This window comes from Alosa pseudoharengus, unplaced genomic scaffold (assembly GCF_046254945.1).
Source record: "Alosa pseudoharengus isolate Yale_2024_CS ecotype anadromous, Long Island Sound unplaced genomic scaffold, YU_APseudo_1.1 YU_APseudo_1.1_scf_21, whole genome shotgun sequence".
NCBI lineage: Eukaryota > Metazoa > Chordata > Actinopteri > Clupeiformes > Clupeidae > Alosa > Alosa pseudoharengus.
This window is the reverse complement of record NW_027468674.1, coordinates 22,871,984-22,898,290: the sequence shown is the minus strand read 5'-3', so window position 1 is coordinate 22,898,290 and position 26,307 is coordinate 22,871,984. Positions and strand designations below refer to the sequence as shown.

General features: G+C 39.9%; 3 long non-coding RNA genes across 3 annotated transcripts; all 3 read right to left on the bottom strand.

Annotated features, from left to right (window-relative positions):
- Positions 1–270: 270 nt before the first annotated feature.
- On the bottom strand, positions 271–7,417 carry LOC143137865 (uncharacterized). The gene is made up of 2 exons (XR_012990123.1): positions 7,035–7,417; positions 271–963 (listed from the first exon to the last, which is right to left on the bottom strand). It is a non-coding gene; the product is annotated as an uncharacterized LOC143137865 (long non-coding RNA).
- A 3,559-nt stretch (positions 7,418–10,976) lies between these two features.
- Positions 10,977–14,993, bottom strand: LOC143137868 (uncharacterized). Its single transcript, XR_012990125.1, has 5 exons — positions 14,047–14,993; positions 13,812–13,901; positions 12,814–12,923; positions 12,509–12,675; positions 10,977–11,079 (listed from the first exon to the last, which is right to left on the bottom strand). It is a non-coding gene; the product is annotated as an uncharacterized LOC143137868 (long non-coding RNA).
- A 5,527-nt stretch (positions 14,994–20,520) lies between these two features.
- Positions 20,521–22,237, bottom strand: LOC143137867 (uncharacterized). The gene is made up of 3 exons (XR_012990124.1): positions 22,220–22,237; positions 21,271–21,400; positions 20,521–21,106 (listed from the first exon to the last, which is right to left on the bottom strand). It is a non-coding gene; the product is annotated as an uncharacterized LOC143137867 (long non-coding RNA).
- Between the last annotated feature and the right edge of the window lie 4,070 nt (positions 22,238–26,307).

Genomic DNA, 26,307 nt, shown 5'->3' with positions numbered 1-26,307 from the left:
CCATGAGAGAAATTCTGTGATTTGTTCGGAAGCCACTTTTTCTACATCTTTTATAGAGTGGCATGGGAGGAGTGAGAGACCGGGAGAAGGTTCTCCACCTGGGTGGGAGCAAGGGAAGACTTCTTAAGCAGGAGTTACCCGAGCCAGTTTAAATGCAGTTAGAAATGTACCAAAAGCCAGTGAAGCATTAATTACATGTGTGATTGCTGGTGTGATGATAGGAGATGTAGAGAGGCAGACAGAACAACTGCAAAAAACAACAGAAAAAAATAATGTCTCAATATTTATTGTTGATCATATCATATTGTCTTATTACAATGTCCTTGAAGACAGTACCATAATTTATTGATATCAGTGAAGAATACATTTGTTTACTTCTTTCCTCATTTAAGGGCCGGTCAACTTATGTTATCGTTATAGTTATCCTTCTTGGTGTGAACTGCCCTTTACAATATTAATGTTCTACAAACTGCATATTAATCAATATGATCAGTTTACAATCCTGTTCCCACTTCCATTTACAAAACATCAATAAATAAAAATTCAAAATATATACCCTAAAACCCGAAGAAGTGATTTTGGCCTTACACTGTATTATTCATGCCAGACATATCATACATTTTTCTCCACTACTCCACAATTTTTTTTAAGGTTTATCTATTTAAAAATTTATTTATTTTAAAATCAGTGTTTAGCAGCACTGTTTTGGAATGATTGGTGCTGTGTGATATGGTGCAATGAAATATGATAGAATGATTGCATTTGTATATCTTTTGTCTACTGTATCTGGTTCATCCACAGAGTAGCAAAGAGGGACGACAGGACCAGAAGGAGGGAGAAGAGGCATGAGGGGGGAGAAGAGGAGTGATCCTCGGTCACGGTTGTGTACACGTGTCGGCCATTTAGTGGCTGTACAGGCCGGAATACGTTATTCAACCCAGGCATTTTGGAAAACTTCTTTATCTGAGAGAGAGAGAGAGAGAGATGTAAATGATGAGATGCAGATTATATTTGTCTCAGATTTTGAGATTGCTTTTTCCTTTTCGGCATTATGAATGAAGTGAAATTATTTTTTGTATTGAGCACCCTCACCCTCTGGACATCAAGAATGGAAATGTTTTGTCTATCTTAATTCTGATTAGATCACATTTTTATAATTCTTAAAATTTAATTTAATATAATTCTTAATCCCAAAGCCATAATCCAGGTTGATGACCTCAAATTAAACAGTATAATCTAGTATGGTATGATAGCACAGTGAGACACACCTGCACTGGGCACTGTCTGCCCTGCACTTCCACACACACACACACACACACACACACAGTCACCAGCATATACAGTATCTTGAGCTCTATTGAAATTTATGAGGCCAGTTAATCTTGGTCAAGGTCTTGTGCATTCTAAAGGCAGACAGACACTACAGAGGAAATCTAAAAACCCAGTCAAACCACTTGCACTGCAGCAATAATAGACTGGCATCAGGCCACATTCCATCCAGCTGACTCACCACAGTCGAACATTTACAACTTCTTTGTGCTCACAGCAATGACTTTGCTTGTCATTTTCACTCAACCTGTTTTGATGATCATTTTACAGGATAAAACATGGTTCTCAAGAGACCATAAAACTAGACTAGATAATTCAAGTAGGCTACAAGATCAAATGAACTGGAAGGCAGGAAAATGAGAAAAACCCAACTGGCAAAAAGGCATGCTAGTAATATATATATATATATATACACACCACAGGTATAGGTCCTGTGAAACTCCCATAAAGGCTATTACAGTACCCCTTGCTACTGTAACCAATCCGTTGTCTGTTGGAGTGCAGATATGCTAGTATTTATATCTATAATATATATATATATACACACACACCACAGGTATGTACCCTCAGTAGTAAATCCCCCTTGGAACTCAAAATGTCAGTCATAAAGGTCTTCTAATCCTGACTGATCTTAGAATGTATGTAAAATCACAATGAGTCACTCATTTGATGGAGGCGATACTGTGTTGCCTGCGTGTTGACGCAAACGAGTGCTGGTAAGCATGTGAGATCAGAGGTATGATCAATACCCACATGTAGCTAGAGACAGGGGGGGGGGGGGGGCAAAAGTACACCCTGTACCATGGGCGTCGGAGGCATTCTGAAAGTGGGTGGGACATTTCAGCGGGGGGTATGGGGATCCCCCCCAGAAATTTTTTTTGGACTAGATGCAATTTCCTGAATTCTGGTACATTTTAACAGGTTATTTAGATTCTTCTATATAACAAAATAAAGCTATTAATTCAATGACTAATTCGGAACCAGCTTTATTAACCTCATGGTAGTTAACCATGCAGTTGCAATATCTGTTAAATTAAGTTATTTAATGCTTTGAATGCAATGAGTGGCTATCGGGAGGATTCCCGGTGGGCCGTTAACTTTTTGTGCCAGTCTGAGCTTAAATATATTGTTTCTGAAGGTCATTTGCTGCGCCCTCGCGGCACTTCAGCAGCTTACATGTAGAATGATCGCAGCCCCTTACTCGCAGTTTCCCCAAATATTAACAAAGTAGAACTCACAAAAACTGTTTGGATGTCGCAACTATATCTCGTCTATATTTGCAACAATTAAGGGGAGTTTATGAGCGGTCCCTCCTCCAGTGGTACGGTCCTAACGAACGCCAGGTTGACACACAGTTACAGTAATTTAATTTAATATAATTCTTAATCCCAAAGCCATAATCCAGGTTGATGACCTCAAATTAAACAGTATAATCTAGTATGGTATGATAGCACAGTGAGACACACCTGCACTGGGCACTGTCTGCCCTGCACTTCCACACACACACACACACACAGTCACCAGCATACAGTATCTTGAGTTCTATTGAAATTTATGAGGCCAGTTAATCTTGGTCAAGGTCTTGTGCATTCTAAAGGCAGACAGACACTACAGAGGAAATCTAAAAACCCAGTCAAACCACTTGCACTGCAGCAATAATAGACTGGCATCAGGCCACATTCCATCCAGCTGACTCACCACAGTCGAACATTTACAACTTCTTTGTGCTCACAGCAATGACTTTGCTTGTCATTTTCACTCAACCTGTTTTGATGATCATTTTACAGGATAAAACATGGTTCTCAAAAGACCATAAAACTAGACTAGATAATTCAAGTAGGCTACAAGATAAAATGCACTGGAAGGCAGGAAAATGAGAAAAACCCAACTGGCAAAAAGGCATGCTAGTTATATATATATATATACACACCACAGGTATAGGTCCTGTGAAACTCCCATAAAGGCTATTACAGTACCCCTTGCTACTGTAACCAATCCGTTGTCTGTTGGAGTGCAGATATTTGTCACGTTCCTGCAAGGGGCCTACAGAGAGGTCATGAGACAGTACCTTCCCATCACACTACTGGAGACAGATACACAGACACACAGCACACTTTCAAACACATTGACCTGGCAGCCATTTTGAAAACTTTGAGAACGCCGTTGAGGCTCATTGAGGTGTACAAAAACCAGGAAGTTGGACTTTTTTTCCACTCTCGATGAAGTAATGGGTCTTTAGGAAAACGGTGTTTGACCCCTAAAAGATTTCTTTCTGTGGGACCAGGTACATTTAGGTACACAGCGGTGTGTACAACATTGCCACTGGTAGAAATTCATGGGCAGCCGTGGCCTACTGGTTGGCGCTTCGGACTTGTAACCGGAGGGTTGCCAGTTCGAACCCCGACCAGTAGGCACGGCTGAAGTGCCCTTGAGCAAGGCACCTAAACCCTCACTGCTCCCCGAGCGCCGCTGTTGTTGCAGCTCACAGCGCCGGGATTAGTGTGTGCTTCACCTCACTGTGTGCTCACTGTGTGCTGTGTGTTTCACTAATTCACGGATTGGGATAAATGCAGAGACCAAATTTCCCTCACGGGATCAAAAGAGTATATATACTTATATATACTTACTTATACTAAATTCTCAGAAGGGCTGAGTGTGTACACATCAGGCGCGTTCTGACGTTCGGGGTGAATAAGGCGAATAGACTGGACTTTATGTATTTTCTCTTTTTTTAATGAAAATGACCAGTGTACTGTGTTAGTATGTGTGTACCAGTCTCCTGATACTGTGGGTCTGCAGTAGAGGAGTGGTAATCTGGGAAAATCGGGAGAATTCCCAGTTGGCCAGTAACGTTTTGAGGCCATGCTGGTTACTGTGTGAGTTTAAGAGCATGGTATGAGATATGCATGAGAAGATGGGTACAGACTACTGTAGATTTTAGATGAGTGGCTGAAAAACATGTTTGAAGTAGCCCTGAAATCACCCGGTAATATTAAGAGTGTCCCAGTCTGCCCCCATGTGTGTGTGTGTGTGTGTGTGTGTGTGTGTGTACGGGTGGAGGACACACATGTGTGTACATGTGCTGGTGAATACAAGTGTGTGCATGTGCATGTGTGTGCATATGCGGGAGGATATAAGTGTGTGTGTGTGTGTGTGTGTTTGTACGGGTGGACACAGTGGCGCAAAAAGTGGGTATGCGCTATATGCGGCGCATAGGGGCGCAGCTCCATGGGAGCGCCAAAGCGATGGTAATATATATAGGCCTATATATATTTGGTATTTTCTATACGTAGCTACTGCTGTCCGTTTCTAAATTATTTCAACTTTTTCTCAATGTTCTATAACATTTTAGAGGACTAACGGGCTAGAGTAGGCGCCCTATCTCATAAAATTCAATTATAGAAGTTTGACATAGAAGAGGGAGTGGGGGCGCCGTGAGCGCTGGGCGAGCAGATAGGCCTACGAGTAGTGAGTTGCCGTCTATGGAAAAAGATGGATAGGCTACAGCAAAAAAAAGCTGTTGACGACTAAAAATAGAAAAAGAAAGAGGGAAAAGGAGATGGCATGTCAAGGGATGCAACAACAGTTAAATAAGTGGACGGTGAAAGGCAACAGGTAGGATTTAAAGTGATGACGTCTGTACTTGGAGGCTTGCAAATATGAATGTTAACAGACTAACTAGCGTTTGTTAAGCATAATGCCGATTGAAACATAGCCTATTCCATTCAGATAGCTAGGTGGCTACCATGCTCATACTGCACTTTTAATGGCCAACTGCAAACAGAAATGTCATGCTAGCAGTAACTCATTACATTTTTCCATATCCTAACAATGAAGGCTCCTTGTAATAACTTAATATTGTGTTGTCAATGTGGTGCAAACAAACAAGGCTAGAGTGCCTATCAGCCTTATCCATTGTGAGCATTAGCTGGCAAAAGGACGTTATGAGAACCGTTTAGACTCTCTTAAAGTGACAATGCACCATTTATCAATATTTATCAAGTATAACATCAAGTTAAACATCAAATTGGCAGAATTTCTTTAAAAACATATTCAATAGACACTAATACACAGTAATAGTGTAAATTATTGGTCTTTTGTTTTGCTTTAGTTTGTGTGTTTTTTTTTTTTTTTTTTTTTTGGGGGGGGGGGGGGGGGGGCGCCAATATTGTTGTTGCATACCCCTCAAAAATGGGTAGTTGCGCCCCTGGGTGGACACGTGTGTTCATGTGCTGGTGAATACAAGTGTGTGCATGTGCATGTGTGGGAGGATACAAGTGTGTGTGTGTGTGTGTGTGTGTGTGTGTGTGTGTGTGTGTGTGTGTGTGTGTGCGCGTGTGTGTGCGCGCGCGCATGAGGCTGTGCATTCCAGACCACATATTCCACACACCTGTCCTGTTCTGCACAGACACTCAGCCTCATCTATCTCACTCTGCCATTCTTCAAATTATAGGGTAAACCTAATAAAAAATACAGCTTTGACTGTGACCCCACTCAGCAGGGACAATGTCTCAAGCTAATGCATAGCTGTGCTTCTTTTGTCTGCAAATGTACCCTCAGTAGTAAATCCCCCTTGGAACTCAAAATGTCAGTCATAAAGGTCTTCTAATCCTGACTGATCTTAGAATGTATGTAAAATCACAATGAATCACTCATTTGATGGAGGCGATACTGTGTTGCCTCCGTGTTGACGCAAACGAGTGCTGGTAAGCATGTGAGATCAGAGGTATGATCAATACCCACATGTAGCTAGAGACAGGGTGGGGGGGGGGGGGGGGGCAAAAGTACACCCTGTACCCCAGTAAGAAAGACAAAGCAAAAAGAAAGTGGAATAAAGGAAGAAAGATCATGTGTGGAGTGTCTAAATCTGTAAAACTGACAGACCTGCACTACTTGCTCCTTAAAACCATTCCAACCATTCGAAACATCTCTATGTTAGGTCTTTTTTCAGCCACCAGATATATTATTACTGATTCTAAGGAGTTTTCTGGCAAGCAATTACCCTACTTGTCAATGTCTACATCCTGTTACAAAACACCAACAGGGTCACAGCTAGGTTGTCTTATCTGATGAGAAGTTTAAAAACAAAGAAACAAAAGAAAAAAAACAGAGTAGGACATGCCACCTGATAGCGTGACACCCCACATGTGAGCAAAGAGTGAGCCAGAGAATGAGGAAGGAGGGAGCGTGTGGCGCGTGGCAGCGTGGTGTGTGGCACGAGGGAAGCCCGTCAATAAAGAGGCTTTGTGACTGATCTGGCCATGTGAAATGTTTTCAGTTCATTCCTTTTTTATTTGGAAAATCTTGACGGAGTCTGATATTACAAGATTGATCATAACTACGGCAGATGATGAAATTCACTTGAAGACGTTGATCTGCGTTGATCTGTATTTGATGTTTACGAGGGACGGTCTCTGCTTTTCCCAATAGCATAAAAGAAAAATTCCAGGAAGACTGGAACAACAAGGTGAGAAACTCACCAAGAGTGTCGTCTCTCTAATTTGTCATTCAAATTTCTGGTGAAGCAGAAGTGATTCCATTGGGTGGCTAACACCGAAAACTAATTAAGAAGCCTCACTAGTGGTTTTAAAAGCTGTGGATTACAAAGATAAGGCTTTCCTGAGCTAATATTAAAAATGGAATTGCTTCATCCCAAAAATGAAGTTGAAGAGCATGAAAAGCAAGACAAAATGGGGTCTCCTTACCAGGTTCTTACTGACTCTGATGGGCTCTTTGAATACGGTCCATATTACAGCCTCGTTGCAAGTGGGAGTGGTGAGGGAACCCTGGTATCGGTAGTACTTTGTAAGATCCACATCCCCAATGAGGGCCTTAAGAGATATGTCCTGGTGCAGTTCAATGGTGCTGTCTGTGGGGACATGGGAGAACAATCACAGGCTCACTTCATGAGGAACACATTACCCATCCATGCCAACATAGTCATACATAATTATAAACCAAGGAGCATACATTTCAACAGAGGTGATGCCATTTTGAATAATTTTGGCGTCCAAGCAAGTGAAGCTGTCCACTGCTCCGGGTTTGTGTATGTTCACTCTCACTGTGTGATGTGTTTGTGTGTGTGTGTGTGTGTGTGTGTGTGTGTGTGTGTGTGTGTGGGTGGGTGTGTGTTCATGTAAATGCAGAAAGAATTTCCCCTAGATCAATGATAGTATCTATCTATCTATCTATCCACAGAAACTCAAATACAGAAACACACACAGACATAAGTACACCCCAATGCTAAGGTTACACATCCCTAATATACACACCCAAACACACACTGTAACATCAGGAGAGGTTGTTCCTTCAAACGCATTCCTAACGCAGTGTGGGGAAGCTGAGAAACTAATCATTAAATGGGTTTAAACAGAAATTTGATCTTTATTTGTCCAGAAAATGCCATGCTGAAGCGATCCGTTCACGACGTGTAAAATCCATTTGAAAAGACTGGTCTATCTTTTTTTCTAACGTACGCGCCGCTATCACGTCTGGTGTAGCTACTTCCATTGATAATAGTGGCAGCTAATTGTTGCAGCAGACGCTACGCAAACGGAGCGCTTCAGTTACGCGCCTGGTGTAGCTCATACCTTAATGATTCAAAGGTATTTAATCCATAAAGTAAACTTCCCTCATACTTCCCTCAATAGCTCACTCAATCAGACAGGGAAATGCATGTCTGAGGACTTCAAAAATGGCAGGGCTTAACAAATATAATGGCGATCAGTCATTGGAGAAGATGAGAGCTATGGCTTGTGATGTAATAACCATTGTCTATTCACCAGTTTTCTCAACACATATCTAAAAATACGAGGTTGTTTCACATGTTGAGCCAGGTGAGCACATCCAGGCTTACACAACTAGTGATCCTACTGTTGGAATTTAAGTCAATACAATACATCTTTGTCAAAACTATCCTCACACTATTAAACATCCACTTACAAATGTCAAGTGAGTATGCAAATCACTGGCTTAATTGAAATACAAATGCTACTATTGTGAATTATTTACAAGCAAAATGTACTTGTTCAGTTAAAAACCAAGTCAACATTGATTTCATCTTGAGACTCATCGCACGCACAGGGACACTGATCCAGGTTCATTATCAGTGCCAGCTAAACTTTAATTTGTATAGAGTAGGTCCACAGTACACATATGTGTTATTCATCTGTGATATATAGCCTGCTGTATGTTTGCAAGGAGGAAGGTTCTCTTATGTATTATATAGATATTAGCCATAATGTATAATTGTATTAAAAACAAGCAATGCTTGATTTGTTTCCTCTTTCATCATTCTAAGTACAAGTTTTCTTTCTACCTTCTTCTTGGTTGGTTGGAACAACCTTTCTAAAAGTCTTACTTTGAGAACGATTCTGTCAACATTACTTACTTCCAGTAAAAGGCCATTACTTAAAGTTAAAGGTGATGCTTTTATCCATTCTTGAGGGAGTGAGAGGTCTACACAAGAGTTAACACTTCCTATACCACTAATGTGACTGCGAAACCTGTTGCGTCACTTGGAGCGGTTTTCATTCCTACTCACAATGTGCATCTAGTAGGAACAGACAGAGAAGGCAAGAGAGGTCTGACATTTGGGCTTAATGTTTGACAAACGTAGTGTATGATATTGATTCAGCGTGATCATAAAGAAATACATGGTGAAGAGACATTATTGGCAAAAACTAAATTGCACAATGACAGCAATGGGAAACCATGGCAAATAGTTTAAAAACTAGTGATCCAAATTCCAGTGTAGTGCTCCCTGACCTCCATTGGGTAGACCTCAGAGTCTAGTGCATGCTCTGACCCCCTAGAACTGCTAGCAGAGCCTTGGTCCGAACTATCACTGCCATCGGACTCCGTGCTGTCTGAGTGGTTGGAGATAGCCGAGTCGTGGGAGACACTGGAGCGCTGCGAACGCGACTGGCCAGCCAAGTCATGCGCTGAGCTGTTCCCCCAGTGGAAGTGAAACTGTAGGGTGTCGTACACGTTAGGCAGACCCCCTCCTCCTACCCTAACCATGCCTTCCTTTAGCACAGCTTTTACTAGAGAGGGGGAAGGTGAGAGAGAGAGAGAGAAAGAATGGTGTAAAGATAACAGAAATAAAAAGAACATGGTCATATCAAAACAATCATGAGATTGAGGGAAAAAAATACTGAATAGATTTTAATGTAATGAATACACATTCAGATAGTGGTGTGAAAGGCTAGTTTTAGATCGTTACTATTGAGGCTAAACAGAGATATACACTTTTAATCGCCATATGTTTGAGAATGAAATAGTTCCAGCATGATGGCATAAGTTTGCATGTGTGTGTGAATTACATTCATATCATGCTATGATTTATGTGTACATTTAATGCAAATTCATATACATCCACAATCAAACATACAGTAGTGTGTGTGTGTGTGTTGAAAGAATTGTGAATAAGCATTATAGTCTAGTGTATTTCTTGTGTCTTTGTTCTAGGCAAGTATCCTTTGTTTATCCTTGAATGATTATAATTCATTAGAGTCTCTCTAGGGACCATTTGGCTTATCCTCAGGTGTGATTTTTTATTGTATTCACTAAGAGGGGCAAGGATGGGGGAAGCACATGAATATTGTGATGAATAAATTACTCATGGATGATTATTACAAAGACAACGTCCCAATACAATTAGTGTGGAAGCTGATGACACCATTTATGGCCTGAAATGGAATATTTGACACAGGTGTGAAACAAAATATATTTGTGATGAATCACTCATGGATGGTTATTACAAAGACAACGTCACAATACAATTAGTGTGGAAGCCAAGCTTAAGCACTGGGAAAAAAGCAAGATGACCAGGAAACTAAGAGAAAACTAGAAAATAAACACTGACTAGAATCTATGAAAGTAAGTATGAGTGAGATACGACCCCCTGCATCTGAGCATGGGTGCCTATTCTATATCATGTACATGTGTATCATGCACACTATAAGAGAGGCCAGTCCCACCTCCACATCCAGAGGGTTTGTATGGGTAAGATATCTCCAGCTGATCAGCAGGCTACACAGGAGGAACACTTGAAATATATTCCCATTTGTTCAGCACTATGTCCACACAAAGTCAGCTATTTTTTAAAACTGGATTTTTCCTCCTTCATATTGTGAAATATTTCCATCCACATGGCTACCCTAAAACAGCCATTGATGTCACAATCCAAAAATTCTGTTTTCCCCTGTCCACACGCAAACACCCAAAAAGAGTTTTCAAAGAGTTTTTTTGATGACAGCAACTGCTGTGCTAATTTGCTATTCACAATGTGTAGTCATTCAAGACAAATGAACAGTCTTGTTGATGTTTGGAATAGTGCACAGTTTTTTCTGAGTCAGTTTGTTTCCCATTTGCAGGCCCAGGACTGAGCAGGAAGTTTCATGGTGTTTTAAGCCCCCAACGTTGTCTTCAGCGCTGCCTGGAAGGCGCTAGGGTTAGGCATGGGTTAAGATTAGGGTTAGGGTTAGGATTTTAAGTCGACGGTGGCAGCGCTGCCTGGAAGACGACGTTGGGGGCTTGAAACACCATTGAGCATGCAGGAACACCAGAGGGTGTTTTCTCTCACACACACAGGGGGAGAGGGAGGCAGCTAAGGGTCAGCAAAGGGAATGAAGTCATACCAGATTCAGGTGAAGTTGCGGCACCCAGGGTTGCTGAAGCGTAAACATGGAGTGACTGCTGGGGGCGATACAAGTCAGAATCTCCTGTCTGCTGAGCAAATCTTAGGATCTGAGGGAGTGGGGTGGGGTGGGGGTTACAGAGAGAGAGAGAGAGTGAGGAGTTTCTGTTTTAATTTTGTTTAAAGTTTGCTTTAAGCTTTGAGCCATATCTGTATGCGAGTCTGTATCTGTATCATTAACTTCTCTCAATGAAACTACCACAAACTCTTCCGAATGGATTTATCCCCAAATTAATGTGAATATGAATGTGATGAATGTCTGTAGTGTCTGCAGTGTCTCTTCTCTACAGATATGTGGAAAATTATAGTCACAAGGAGGAAGCAAAGACAATGACTAGCTTTTTTTTTTTTACAATATAACCAAATACCTTTGTAAGTTGGTGGTTTAAGAATTTAATTTTAATTAAGACAGTAAGAACAAGAACCAGAAATAAAAACACAATTTTGCCGTCACAAAATCCTGGCCTCACTCTAGAGTATACACGAGACAAGCAATTGTGTTACATCTACTGGGAAAGTCTGATTCAGGAAATGGCTCAATGGTATGTAGACCTGGTGATGAATTTCCATTTAACTGATGGGTGGTTGAGTTTAACTCCATTACGTTTCTAAAAGGAAGTTTCACAATACTGTAGTCTTTTAGCAAGAAATGACCAGGAAAATAATACTGGCAGAGATTTTACTCACGTTGGTATCACATATACAGACTCTTGTGTAACATGACCTTTCACTACAGTAAAGCCACCTGTCACTTTAAGTGAATCTTACATGACAGTTGAAATTCCTCTAAAACAAGAAACTCCCTCACATCCAGATTAGAAATCTCGCTACACCACAGGCAGTGGCATGTGACAAAACAATGTGTTGCATATACTGTAGATAGCACTGCGCTGATGAAACACTAGATTGGAAGAGTTAAGAGTTTAGCTGAACACCGCAGTGGAGGGGGGGGGCATATTGTCAGTCTTTTCATGCACGGTAGGGGTGGAACTGCAAATTCATGTTTACTCACTTGGAAAAATAAACATTTATCAACGATAGGACATACTTTGTGCATACAGCCGCTGATATCATATCTCCAGCTGACTTAATGAAATAGATAGTTCCTTTGGAATATTCATGCTTACTCATTTGGTAAAAGAAATATTTATCAACGCTGTGATATAATTGGTGCATACAACCGTTGTTATCATTTTGACTGCTTACCAACTGAAACAGGTAGGCCTCACTATGTAACACTGTCTTGATGGCTTGCCTAAGATATTGGTTTTGGCTATACTCACGAATTTGTGTATTGTTAAGAACAAATACAGGGCTTTGATGTTCAAAAGTATAGCAATATAGCAAGAGAGAAAATCATAAATACACTTCACAAATGTGAACCTGTAACTTGGGAAATCAATTATAAAATTGTACCTTATCAAATCTAGCATATGCTTAACATATGCCCCCCACCCCCTACCCCGAAGTGCGACTTACCAGATCTTCACTGATGCGGATTGGCTGTTGAAAAACAGTCTAAACCACAGCCTCATAACATCCAGGCGTGGTCAGTGAGCCATTGTAATGGTAGTACTTGGTCAGGTAGATGTCCAGCAGTAAGTCATGAATGGAGATGTTCAGTGCGGAGAGACTTGTGTTATCACCTAAATGGGAAATAGGAGGGAAACCATTCACCAACCAAGGTTACATGACTATCATACATCAGTTCATAAGAAATGAATGTTTTTATGTTGATGATTGAACAACAGATTAAAGCAATATCATATAAGCCCATGGCTCACCCTTGTTTGGTATTTCTGACACAAAGTCGGAGAAATTCTTCCCCTTCCATCACCTGTGGTCAGAGTAAATCTCATAGTTATGGGCCCTGGGATTGTACCCTCAATGGGGCCTGCACAATGTAGATTTTTTTTTTTATAGTTCTCTGTTGGAGTTTCTTAAGCTTTCTTGGGCTTCTTGGTGGCTTTTTAAAGAGGATTTGGAAAGCAGAGTCATCCCCATCTGCTCTCTTTCTATGTACAGAATAAGATGAAATATTTCAAAACAGTTGAGCATTGCATTTTTCCACCACAAAATAGGCTAATAATTTCATTCATTGCCCTTAGTGACAGAGAATTCACCAGTAGGCCTACCACGTTTCACCTATTTCATTTGCTGCTGTTGTCTTGTCAACAATGGCACGCAAGTCATAGTGCAATGGATGCAGTTGATGCTGTTAGAGCTACATTAGTTTGCTTTCAGTAGTGGTTAATTTGTTAGTTAATTTGTTTATTATGATTTTGCTCACATTAGTAATATGTATTTTGGTGATATTCTTTTGCTCGTTATTTGTTTAGTTAATTGTTTTGATTTATATGTGTAGTCTTTATTTTTTCGTTAGTTTACTAAAATATTTGGTTTAGACACCTGGGGGCAGTAGTGGGCACAGGTAAAGGTGAATATAGGTAGGAAGTAGCAGGAGGCCTGTATGCACCTGGGTGGTGGGCAAATGGTTTTTACCAGCGCGAGAGATGCTGTGTATTGTTTGCTGCAGCTGGAACTAAATAAACCAGCCAAAAACCCGAATCCAGCCTGGAATTGATTTTATTTCTTGCCTGCGGACATTACCTGCCCAGGGTGCCAGAAGTTGTCGTTTGATTTAAGTTTAAGGTTATTTTGTTAACAAACGGCCACTACAGATGGTATGCTGTGTAATTTTCACCTACTTTGTCTACAAGCAATTGAAGCATATTTTAGCAACACTGACCCCATGTGGTACTAATATGTTACTACAACTTACATCAATAAAGAATCCCAGCACTGAGAGGCCCTCCGGATCTGCTTTGGCCTGAGTTGCGTTATAGCCTTTCTTCAGGCTGACAATATGCATCTGAGAAGACACATACACACACATACATGTGTGCGCATGAAAAGTCAAAGAACAGAAAGTCAAATACGCCAATATTTGGCATACCTCTTCTGCCTCATACACTCGCACACACACTATAATAATTGAAATGTAAGCCTCCTCTGACCTCCATGGGGTATCTGTGGCCATCGATGGAGTGCTCCGACCCAGGAAAGTGCTCAAGGTCCTCCCGTCCCCAGTGGAAGTGAAACTGAATTGTGGAGTACTCGTCAGGGAGACCTCCGCCACTGACCTCCACCACACCGGCCTCCAGCTTACACTTCACTATACCAGGCAGAAAGACAGAGGGGAGTTGGCTTCAGACATGGCAATGAAGTTTGTTTGCTTGTTTGGTTTGCTTGTTGTTGTTTGTATTTTTATATGTCAGAGAATAGTGTACTCTTACACCTGACAAGGACTCAAGGAGCCTTTTTTATCAGTGCACAGTGCTCCCCTCTGATATTTCAACAGTCAAGGGTGGTCTGGCAATCTGGACGTTATGGAAAAGTCCAGAACGGACGTGAATCCAACTGCCGTAGGCCTGTCTGAATATGCTTCATCAGTCAAGTAGCCTAATCAGTGTCTAGCTCTCCAAATAAATGTTTCACCCATGTCTATGCTATCAATTATCATTGTCATTTGAAAATTAAAACTAGCAACATTTCCGCCATCGCGTTTTCACGATAGGAGGCCAATGAAAAGGCTACAGTGTCACCCTAATACTTGTCCACGAGCGTCACCCTTTGAAAGTAAAGAGTCACCAAGGTTGCCAACTCTTGATGACAAATGTCTCATTACCTCACGCCACACATGCCTTTTTGCATGCCAACCTTCTAGTCTAAGCGAATTACCCGAAAAAGGGTCAAATGTGGAAGTAAATAGAGCAAAAGCATATTGGTATAATTTGAATCATTTTATGTAGATTAAGAATTGCAGGTGCCTACAACACCAATCCTTACAGAGAAAAAATGCAGAGCTTCGAATGAACCATGCAACGATTACTGCCCAAAATCTTATGCTAGCACATTTGGATATAGCCAATATCTCCCATGCCGCTGGAAAGATACACATCAAACCTGGTATATTATTACTCACTGATTAAAGGCGGGTCAATATATGAAAAAAAAAACACCTAACCTCAAAAAAAATTGATACAAAAGGTTTTTCAACTGATTATGATACCTTTAGATGTACTTAATAACATATTAAAAATCTAGTAAAATCTGACCCCAGTAAAGGGGTCATTTTCAAGATGATGTCCAAGATGGCCACCAGAAGCTAATTTGGGATATCTGAAGCATTAATCAGCCTAGGAAAGTGTTTTTCGCGTTTAATCAGATTTAGAGGTCACTGATTCATATACGTCAGACTAAAGTATCAGTTCATCATTTTCAAAGACTTGTCATTTTCAAGATGGCATCCAAGATGGCCACCAGAAGCTAATTTTGGCTATAAGCATTATTCAGCCTAGGAAAGTGTTTTTCATGTTTAATCAGATTTAGCGGTCACTGAGTCATATATGTCACACTAAAGCAGTGGTCCCCAAACTACGGCCCGCCAACTCATTTTGGGTGGCCCCCCGAAACATGTCCGTGGTATATAGCATCTGGCCCGCACGGGAGTACGACATCGTCAAACTATAACCGGCGTAATTTCCCCATTCATTCTCTATGGCGAGTCTTAACAGTACACATGTAATACTATTTTTGTCCACTAGTGGTTGTTTTGGCGCTGTTTCGCGTTTGCCATTGAAAACGGAATGAAATGTAGGCCTACCTGCAAACAATGTAAGAGGCCTATGCTGACTGCATCAGTGCTCAAAGTATTCTAAAAGTTTATCAATTATTTGTTAATAACTAACTAACTTCTATTCAAGTCATATTTCTGGGACTTTCTGGGATAATTATTTCTATTTTTTATTCACACGTTCAAATGTTCATACAGAGTTCAAAGTTCTCATCAGGTGAGTAAAGGTTAGAATGGTGGTCATTTCAGATGTGTTTGCCAGCACTTCATAAAACTCTCATAGTTTGATAACTTTAAATTATTTGTAGGATATTGCTTGTTCACAACTTGAGCTATGTATGCAAAGAAACAGAGTCTTTTATTAGTATTATTTCATTTGAGCTACATTTTACACTGATATGGCATGGTGGCAACATAAACACAGCTAGCAATGGTATTAAATTGCAGTGATGATTAAATGTAATGGAATATTCAACTAAGGTAGACTGCTGTTGTTCACAGCATTAAGCTATTTATGGTTGATATACTCCGAGTCTCTGGCCCTCTCTTAGAGCCAGGCATAGTGAACTGGCCCTCGGAAGAAAAAGTTTGGGGACCACTGCACTAAAGTATCAGTTCATCATTTTCAAAGACTTGTCATTTTCAAGATGGCCACCAGAGGCTAATTTTGGCTATATCTGAAGCATTATTCAGCCTAGGGAAGTGTTTTTCATGTTTTATCAGGTCACTGATGACTCTTCATCTCCACCCTTTTCAGTGTTCTTATAGTAGGACCTGAGGATGCATGATGTTTTCTCTCTCAGTGTCACCATACCTTCAAAACCTTTCCCTTCTGTGAAACTATGTCATTCCCATACCGCTCCCTCAGTTTAGCTTTCAGATACTGATTACCGAATGGAATGGAATCAACCTCAATCAAATACTCTTTCATGTTAGATCCAAGTACAGAGACAGTCAACTGTTCTTAATTGTGTGCATTTCTGCAAGACACTCCGCTGTTCGTGTAGAAGATATGGATTACCTTGCACTGTGGAATGTGTCAAAATGAACAATGTGACAATCCACACAAGTTCCTTTCAGAGGAGTCAGAGGATGATGAATAATGATATAATAATTATTTCTGATCTACTTATGCACAAGGGCGTAGGTTTGGTCTGAGCTTTGGTGGGGACACTACCCAGCCCCCCCCCCAAAAAAAAAATAATAATAATAATAAATAAATAAATAATGTATGATGCGTTTGCTTTGATGCATTACCTACTGATGCATATGCAGTAAAACATTTAGTCAAAACACCATGTCAAAACACCATGTCAAAATGTACCTGTAGCCCTGAATCTTCCCTATCTGAGGAACACAGTAGCCCTGAATCTTCCCTATCTGTGCAACAACCTGGCCGGGTTCCTCTGTCACTTTATAAATAAAATATTGATGTCATGAGCAGTGACATAGCACGACTCAAATCTCGAAGAAGACCAGTAGTATTCACTAGGTCCAACTACAGGGGCGTCGCCAGCCGATTTGACCGGGGCTTCAGCCCGGGGTAAATTGAGCTCAGCCCGGGTAGCCAAAATTGTTATTTAACTTTTTTATTTAGTTGTGCGTTCTATCCCTCGTAGCCTGTTTAGAACAAGGAATCCCGAACACTAAACTCTGACAAGGAGAAGCAGAACGGGCGGGGCGGGGCTGGGCTGGGCTGGGGGGTGGGTGGAGAGCGGCAGAGGGTCGCTTCGCGGTCTGGTCTGAGATCAGATCTGTGCTCTCAACTAACGTTACTGCTGTCAACTCACTGGGTGGTTCAGCGTCATAGGTTGCAGTATGTTGAGAAAGCAGACGTGACATGGCCAGCAAAAAACAATTGAAACTGTTTGGCTTTTTCAAATGAAAGGCAAAGGGTAACAATTCATGTTTGCAAACTGAAATATAAGCTTAGTTCTGTCCGACCGACTCCATAAAGGCCAGCATTAGTGTTGTTTACCTACCCTAGTGGAAATTCCAGTAGAAAATCCAATAGGAAGCCTATTGGTCTGAACTGGTCTGAAATGGTCTGTACTGGTTGCAACTGGTTCCAACTGGGTTTTTGATTTTCTACTGGTTTACCCAGTTAGTAACACCAGTTGAAACCATTTAAATACCAATAGAACCAATCGAACTTTTGGACTGGGCATGCTCACCAGTTCAATCCAGTTGAATGTAACTGGTGTCTGCAATTTCAATGGTTATGGGTCGCAATTGGTTCAGTAACTGGTCTCAACTGGTCTGGCAAACCAGAAGTAAACCAATTTACAATTTTACAATGAATGGACAATGGATACATACAAGGACATTTCAATTTACCTTGGCCTATTATGTGAAAAAAATAACAATACTGTTTACATTTCTGCATTGAATAATAGCCTATGCAAAACCGTGCTATTTTGAGCCCACTACGTATTTTACATATTTTAACAACACAATTCAGAAAACTTAACACAAAAACGGGTAATGTAAATGACAGAAACACCAGATTTGAGTTTGATATGTAATTTATTTTTCTTTTCTTACTTCACCTTAGTCTCGCTCATAAAAATTGGGAAATGTACATACATACAGTTTATCAGTGTGGTTAATAATTAAGCATTTACTTACAATTTCACTTGGTGACACAATCATGTTTTTATCTTATGCAATGTGAGTTATATGCATTGTGTTTAGATATAGATAGATAGATAGATAGATAGATAGATAGATAGATAGATACTTTATTGATCCCCAAGGGGAAATTCAAGATTTACAACTTTGTAACCAAGATTGAAAGATTTAGGCTACTTAAGTTACAAGTAAGAATTTGATTGATTTCTCCAAATGTATTGTTTGTTAATTGCATTCTGGAATTGTTTGTTTTTTTTGCATCTACAGTAGCCTACCCTCCAGAATTATTGGCATCTCTGCTAATCTATCTGTTGGTGATTTATTGTAATCTCACATTGAAAACAAATAGGAAAAATCCAACCTTGAAGGTAAACAAATTTATTTTGAGAAAAAGGAAAATCTCATCAAGAAATACATATTTTTAACAAAAACACGTTGCTCACAATTATTGGCATCCCTAAAAAAATTTGCATTTTCCTATCTAATTTTAATTTATTTAAGTTAATCAGAGTGTCTGTGAACTTTCTGAAGTAGTTCATGACTTTCTTTTTCACTATGGTATGAAAAAAAAGTCACACTGAGGCTAAATCCTCTAGTCATTTCTCAACATCGGAAAGACAAGATAATACACTAAACTTAAATAAAATGAAAGTGTGTTGACATTTGTAAGTCAGAGAATGTCTATGAAAACTAGGTACTTTGTTTAAAATGGACAAAGACCCATGGTTATCTTGTCCACACGTACAGTATGGAGGATGGTAAGATAGGCAAAAAATTCCATAAGAACCACTGTTGGAGAGTTACAGACAAAGGTACCATCTTGGGGGTCAAAAAAAGTCCCCCCAAAAATCTTCAAAAGTTACCTCATTGCTAATAGCTTATTTAGAGGGCATGCCAAGTAAAAGCCTGTCCAGTCATTTAATTACCAAATATAAACGGCAGGAGTTACTGAATGGTACAGTGACTCTGTCTGGAAGTGTGGTCTATTGTCAGATGAAATGAAAATTGTGCTCTTTGGCTAGAAACACTTTAGGTGTGTTTGGCATACATAGAAGAATGACTATACTGAAAAGAACCCCATGCCTAATGAGAATTATGGTGGAGGGGCTGTGCTATTGTGGGGCTGTTTTTATTCCCAAAGGCCTTGGGAACCTAATTAAGGTGCATGGTATCATGAACACCAAGAAAAAACTGAACATTTTCAAATAAAAGGAAATCTGTCAATCTCTGCCAAGACACTAAAAGTTGGTCATGATTGGATCATTCATCAGGTCAATGAACCAAAGCAAACATCCAGATCAAAACAAATATGGTTTGCTGAACACAAAATCAAGCTTCGGACATTGCCATCTCAGTCCCCTGATCTAAACAGATTATGGGCTGTATTTTGCACCCTGGTGCATGGCGTAAAACTTGTTTTCCAGCCGGCGCAAAGTTTAATTCCTTATTTTGCACGTTGATTTTTTAAACAATGCGCCCAGGGGTGTGGCAATTAACAACCGAGGGAATGGCCTAGCGCATTGTCTAAAAATCGCTATTGTACACCTGGTCAGAAGTCTATGGCGAGTTGTTTATATGTTATTTTAAGAGCGCATTGTCAATAGTCATATTGGCGGGTGCACCATCCTATATCATCCATGAACGCACACCAGCGCACGTCCATGCAGAACATTACAAATTGCACGATTACAATGGGAAATATAATTAGAATAAAGATGTTACGAAATATTGTACATCTCATGATGAGTAGTTATTCACCATCGTTTGCAAATTGGTAATGACGGTTAAAAGTGATTAGGGGGAGAGGCGAGAGACACGTATGGAGCACAGCTGAAGACGCACTGTCACGAGATATATAAGCAACTCCTCTGCAGGATAAGTGTTTTTTTATTCAGTCATTTGAGCAATATTAGGGTACAGTAAGTTTTGCTTTTTCCAGCCTATGTTTTCGATGGTAACCCATTGTCAGTCAATAGTGAAAGTAACTGCATATAACTGTCTTGTCGTTGACTGACACCATGGTGGAGTTAGTTTCACTTTGCCAATGAGTTCAAATAATAGATGAGTGCAAATGCGTTAAGGCTATGCTAGGTTTTAGTAGAGCATGGTTTAGTGGAATTACTATTCCATACCAAGCAGCCTCCTTCAAATGCGCTGTTGAATGTCAAAATACTGATGCATTCTTTGATTGCCGTTAAAGGGAATGACAGATGTCATTCTCATTGGTTTAAATGATGTTACGCCCCAAACACACCCACACATGATTAAGAAACCAGGGAACACCTTGTTGCGCCATGCGCTCGACGTTTGATAACGAAAACACTCCCAATGTGGACTGGACATCCTACTAAATTTGAATAAGCTTTTAACGAGTGACGATGCGCTTTCGACTGTCATGATAGGGCCCTATTTTTTATACCGGTTTTTAGTCAACTTTAGCAGAGGTGCCAATAATTCTGGAGGGTAATATACTCCAGGGTATCTATTCTCTGACCGTGGTAAATAGCTCTTAAGTAGACAGTTTCTGATGTTACTCTGATGCCAAATCTCTAGAAGAGGTCCCTCTCCTCATAATTTAATTCATAGGGGCGACCCTGTCCTAAAACAGTTGTGCCATCAAAATCCTCTGCGACTTTCAGTCTTGGGCATGATGTTAAATTAAGACAGAATGCTAAAATGGTATCATTTGAAATGCATTTTTTGAAAATACTAGCAAGGTGTTCCTTAATATGAATTTGTGAATTATTTGTGTGGCTGCACCTCTTGTTCCTTATACAATATCCACCTTCTTCTTCATCTTCTTCATGTCTCTGTTGAAAAAACATAGAAATCCTTGAGTTTCATTAGACTGAAATGAACAGCATCAGATCATTCTGTCACATTCCTGTCAAAGATATACATTTTATTAGATTGCAGTAGGCTAATTTATTCTTCTTATAGAGTCCTAAATTGCCATCAACAGACTGTCGGCTACCTTGGTCTGGTCTGTACAGGTGTTGGTCTTGGTCTTTCTCCATCTTGAATTCCTGGGAATTCAGGACACTCTCTGTGGGTCCAAAAACTGTTTGTAAGTCCTTGAGGTCATTTCTTGGATATGCATAGGCCTATAAATACAAATATGAGTAAATGAACACAGGCCTGCTTATATTAGATGTTTATAATATGTTTATAATTACAAAACTTTTTAGAAATGGAAAACGATCACGTGCTTAGTGACAATGTGGCCTAATCTGTCCAGTCATGAATTCAAGTAGGCCTACGAGTCACGAAAGGATAACACTGGCTGCATTAATGTAGCCTACTGCACGAGCCTGAAACTACCAAATTCTCACGCGAAAATAAGGTCACGCGCACATAGGCTACTATTTAAATTACAGCACTCTAGAATTACTAACGTTAATAACGTATTGTGTCCATAGCCATAGCGAGTACAGCTTAACGTACAATAGTGGAAGCTATACATTTTAACTTTAAAATGTTTGCCCTAGTACGATATTTAGCAGGCAATTAGAAGTGCTATAGAAGAATTGTTTCCTGCGAGGACATTAAGGACTTCAACGTTAACGCAGCAAAACAAATCCCTTGTTTGACGTGGTGGATGATGTGGTCTGATGGAGCATACTACCAAGCCCAAATGCTACTGCTCTTGTCTGGTAAGTATGAATAACACACTACAGTCCATGTGTATAAAAGGCTTACATAGACTTTATAATGTCATTATTAATTTAGCTCTCTGATACGGTGTAGTAACAAATACTAGACTCTGTTAACGTTAGCGCTAACGTTAGCTAGCGTTACGTTAGCATAGCTGTCAGACAGGCTCATGCATAAATCTGGTTCCAAAGGTAACTTAACTTAGCGGTTAGGTATGACACATTTGCTGAGTGTAGGCTTATGAAACGTCCACTAGCCTGATCGCTTACCTTCAGTTACATGAAGTCATCATGAGCAGTAGGGGTGACAGCTTGCTTGGGTTAGCTGCTACCTTATGTCCTGTTGATACAGACGGTCGCCGCACTAACGTTAATGTTGTGTCAGGCGGTCGCCTCTCTGGACTGTAGCCTATCATCAAATAACTAGGCTCACACATTGTAACCATTGTAGACATATGAGTGTAGGCTAGGCCATGGTAGGCCTTTGCTGTAGTAGGCCTAATGATTTTAACTAGTTCAAAATAATATAGGCCTATTATATATAAGATAATGCACAATGTAGGCCTGACTGTCATTCTGACTTCCTGTTGTGCTAGTGTTCTCCTAGTATATCTTTTTGTGTCAAGTAATTACATTAATTGTGTCAATTAATCATACTCTTATTTTTCCACATTCTTATAACAAAAACAGTGCTTGCACTGATGATGCCCCTGCACTGTTTACTTTTGCACTACCACCATTGCACATACTCCACCTAGCACCAATCAGGGTCAATGTGTCATAGGTGCAGTCCCTACTGGCACTATCAGGCCTAGTAATCCTCACTCTTTACTTTTATATAACTGGGTGATTACATCTATTGTATGTGTGTGAGATATGTGTGTATGTACTGTATAAGTTGCTGCATATCTAAAATTGCCCTCTGGTATCTATCTATCTATCTATCTATCTATCTATCTATCTTTCTATCTATCTTTTTGTATTACAGAGGATGAGGACAATCTGAGGAAGCAAATGGAGCTCAAAAGACCTCCTGTGCCCAAGATCAGGCAAGAGCCTTTGTTGGCCAATGAGAAAAGAAAAGAAAACAGCCTTCCATGGCACCAAAAAAGTAAGCCTGCCATTCACTAACACAGCACTAAGCCTGCTAATACCTTAGCATTTGTGAAAAAGCAATAAGAAGATTTGCATCCCCACAGCATTTACAGTTATTCCTCAGTCACTTTGATGCTTTTCTCACATCACTATTAACATTTGCACAGCAGTGAATATGTACGCTTCACATTTGCAATTTGTTCAGAGGAAGGAGAAATTGCTACTATGATGTGCACAAATGAATAAATGTTGTGAAGGTTGAACTAATAGTTGTGAATAGTTAGAATTTTCATTCCTGATCTGAGAAACGCACCAAAGCAACTGAGGAAAACTGTAACACTGTCTTAAGTTGCAATTTGCCACTTTGACACTAACAAGCCCAAAACGGCACATTGTATTTCAATCACCTCTCAGATAATTAAGACACATGAAAGAGAAGGGGACAGACAATTCATGCAGAAAATAATAGGAAAAAAATTAGCTGCCAAGAAAAGGAAACCCCTTTGTCAAAAGTCAGATTTGGTAAGTTTGCTTTCTTTAATGTAAAGTTAAGGCTAAACAAGGCTAAGATAAATAGTATTAAACGGGATACATAACAACATACCAAATAGAACTGCAGTCTTTACGAAAAACGAACCCTTTACAAAGGTATTTATTTACAGGACGCAACCTTTGTGAGATCACCCATCCCCCAAAAAAAGAAACTTCTCAAAAAAAATGAAACAGCCTCAGAGTTTCAGGTAAGACTTCTACAGTCATTGACCATATATTTGATGAATGATGATGAATACATATTAGTTTACTGAGGTTTTTGTCATATAGCATGGTGTGGAGGGATCTCCCAACCAAGTGGCTCTGGTCCCCTCTGAGTTTGAGGTAAGACTTCCTCACACAATGCCCATATCTTCAAATCTTCATGACACACAACACAGGCAGGGGCAGCTGTGGCCTACTGGTTAGGGGTTCGGGCTTGAAACCAAAGGGTTGCCAGTTCGATCCCCAACCACTGCACTGCTCTCCCATGTCCACATCCACGGCTGAAGTGTCCTTGAATATGGCACCTAACCTCACTGCCTCCTGAGCGCCACTGTAGCAAGGCAGCTCACTGCTCCGGGTTAGTGTGTGCTTTTGTGTGCTTCACCTCACTGAGTGTGTTCACTGTGTGCTCTGTGTGTTCCCTAATTCACGGATGGGATAAATGCAGAGACCAAATTCCTTGTATATGAGGTAAGACCTCAGCACTTAAGGCCCATGTCATTTAAAGGAACATCAGTTACAGCATCACTTATTGACATGAATGAAATTGGACATACAAGTAAACGATAAGAACAGAAAAGAAGCAATCAGCAAAAAATCTTATTGGTTGTTTTTAGGATGCTTTGGAGGGAGTCGGACCATCCAGTCGGAATCCCACATTCTTTGATGCTAAGGTAATGAAATGCTTATCATGTCCATTTGCAATTGTGGGGATATATCCCATCTTTACTATTGCTTTTAGATGGATCCAACTATTATAAACTGCATTTGAATATACTAAGGTTTTTGTGTTTATAGGACTTTTTGGATGTCTCTGATGACAAGGTAAAGTGCTTTGCACATGATGACTGCATGTTAAGTTTTTTACAAGAAAATGTGTATGGTTTTACAGAAAAACAGATTCTGATGACCCTTTGTGCTGACATAAATTACATACTTTATTTTTACTTCGCATTTAGGATTCTGATGTATCAGATGATGGTGTTGTTCCCCAAAGGATGTTTGGAAACATCAAAAAAGCTTACCAGCAATTAAAGACCAAAAACAAAAAAATATCCTCCGAAAATGAAGACCTCAAACAAAGGTAAATTCAAGATCTTATTTTACACGCACACGCTCAGCTTGTGTAAGAAAGGATAACTATTTGAGTTTTGTTTTGTTTTTTGTGTTTTTCTCTCAAACGTGTTAAATGACAGATACAAAGATTTGGAAACACAAAAATAAAAAAAGAGAGGGATGGTCTTCGGGCAACCATAGAGGCAATTCATACAAACACTGCCCGCGTGTTGGGAGGTCAGCCTATGGGTGAGTGAATAATAATGCAATAAAAAAATGCAAGTTCAAATGCAATCTCTTTAAAAGAAGTGTATTGAATCAAACTGATTAACAATATGTTTTGTCAATATCCTGTGCAGCCCAATCGGAGTCGCAGATCACTGTATGTCAAGGCTATGCTTGGTTTGGTAAGCTATGGTTTGAATGTACCTTGCCATCGCTTCCCTGCTCAGATGGCAAGATACATTCAAACCATAGCTTACCAAAACAGTTACAGCAAAACCTCCCCTCACTCCTGAGAAATATCAGGCAGTAAAGGGTATCAATTCATTCACGTTTAACAGAGAACCGATTCTATTTCTATTAAAAAATATAACAAAACAAAAACATGAACATGAATTGTTTCTGATATTTTTGTTGTTTTTGTTTTTGTTTTTCAGACACATTCAAGCGATGGGTTGTGGACAATGGCGTAGGAGAAGCTGAGGTGGCTGTACGCCACAAGAAAATAGGAGTATTCATTTCAGAAAAAAATCATAGATCTTAACAGAAAAAAATAAAAACCGCCTTAATCATACCTTTTGAAATATGTTGTTCTTTGTTAATTGTTCTGGGAGTAGGTATAATAGTAGGAAAATAGAATTGCACATTTTAAAAAAGGAGAAGTTGATAATTGAAAACATTTGTAGGCCTATGTAAAACAACTAGAGTTTTAAGCTGAGTCATATCTATTTTTGTTTTTCTAAAGTACAAACCTGTTGTCACCAGTTAAAACCATTACAGACCAATTCACACCAGTTAAAAAATATAATTTAATCTTAAACCAGTTCATACCATTTAACACCAATTCATTCAACCAGTAGGTTTCTTTAACTGGACCTTACCAATACAATCCAGTAGAGACCAGTTACACACCAGTAAAAAAATATAATATAATCTTAAACCAGTTCATACCATTTAACACCAGTTCATCAACCAGTAGGTTTCTTTAACTGGACCTTACCAATACAATCCAGTAGAGACCAGTTACCCACCAGTAGAAGTGTTCCAATTTCCATATAAAAACCAATAAAACCAGTTGAACTTTTTACTGGTTTCAAAATGGTTTCCAACTGGTTTCCTACTGATTTTCTACTGGATCTCAACTGGATTCCTACTGGATCTCAACTGGATTTTCAACTGGATTTCTACTGGAAATGACGCATGGACCAACGTCGATTTTTATTGGATAT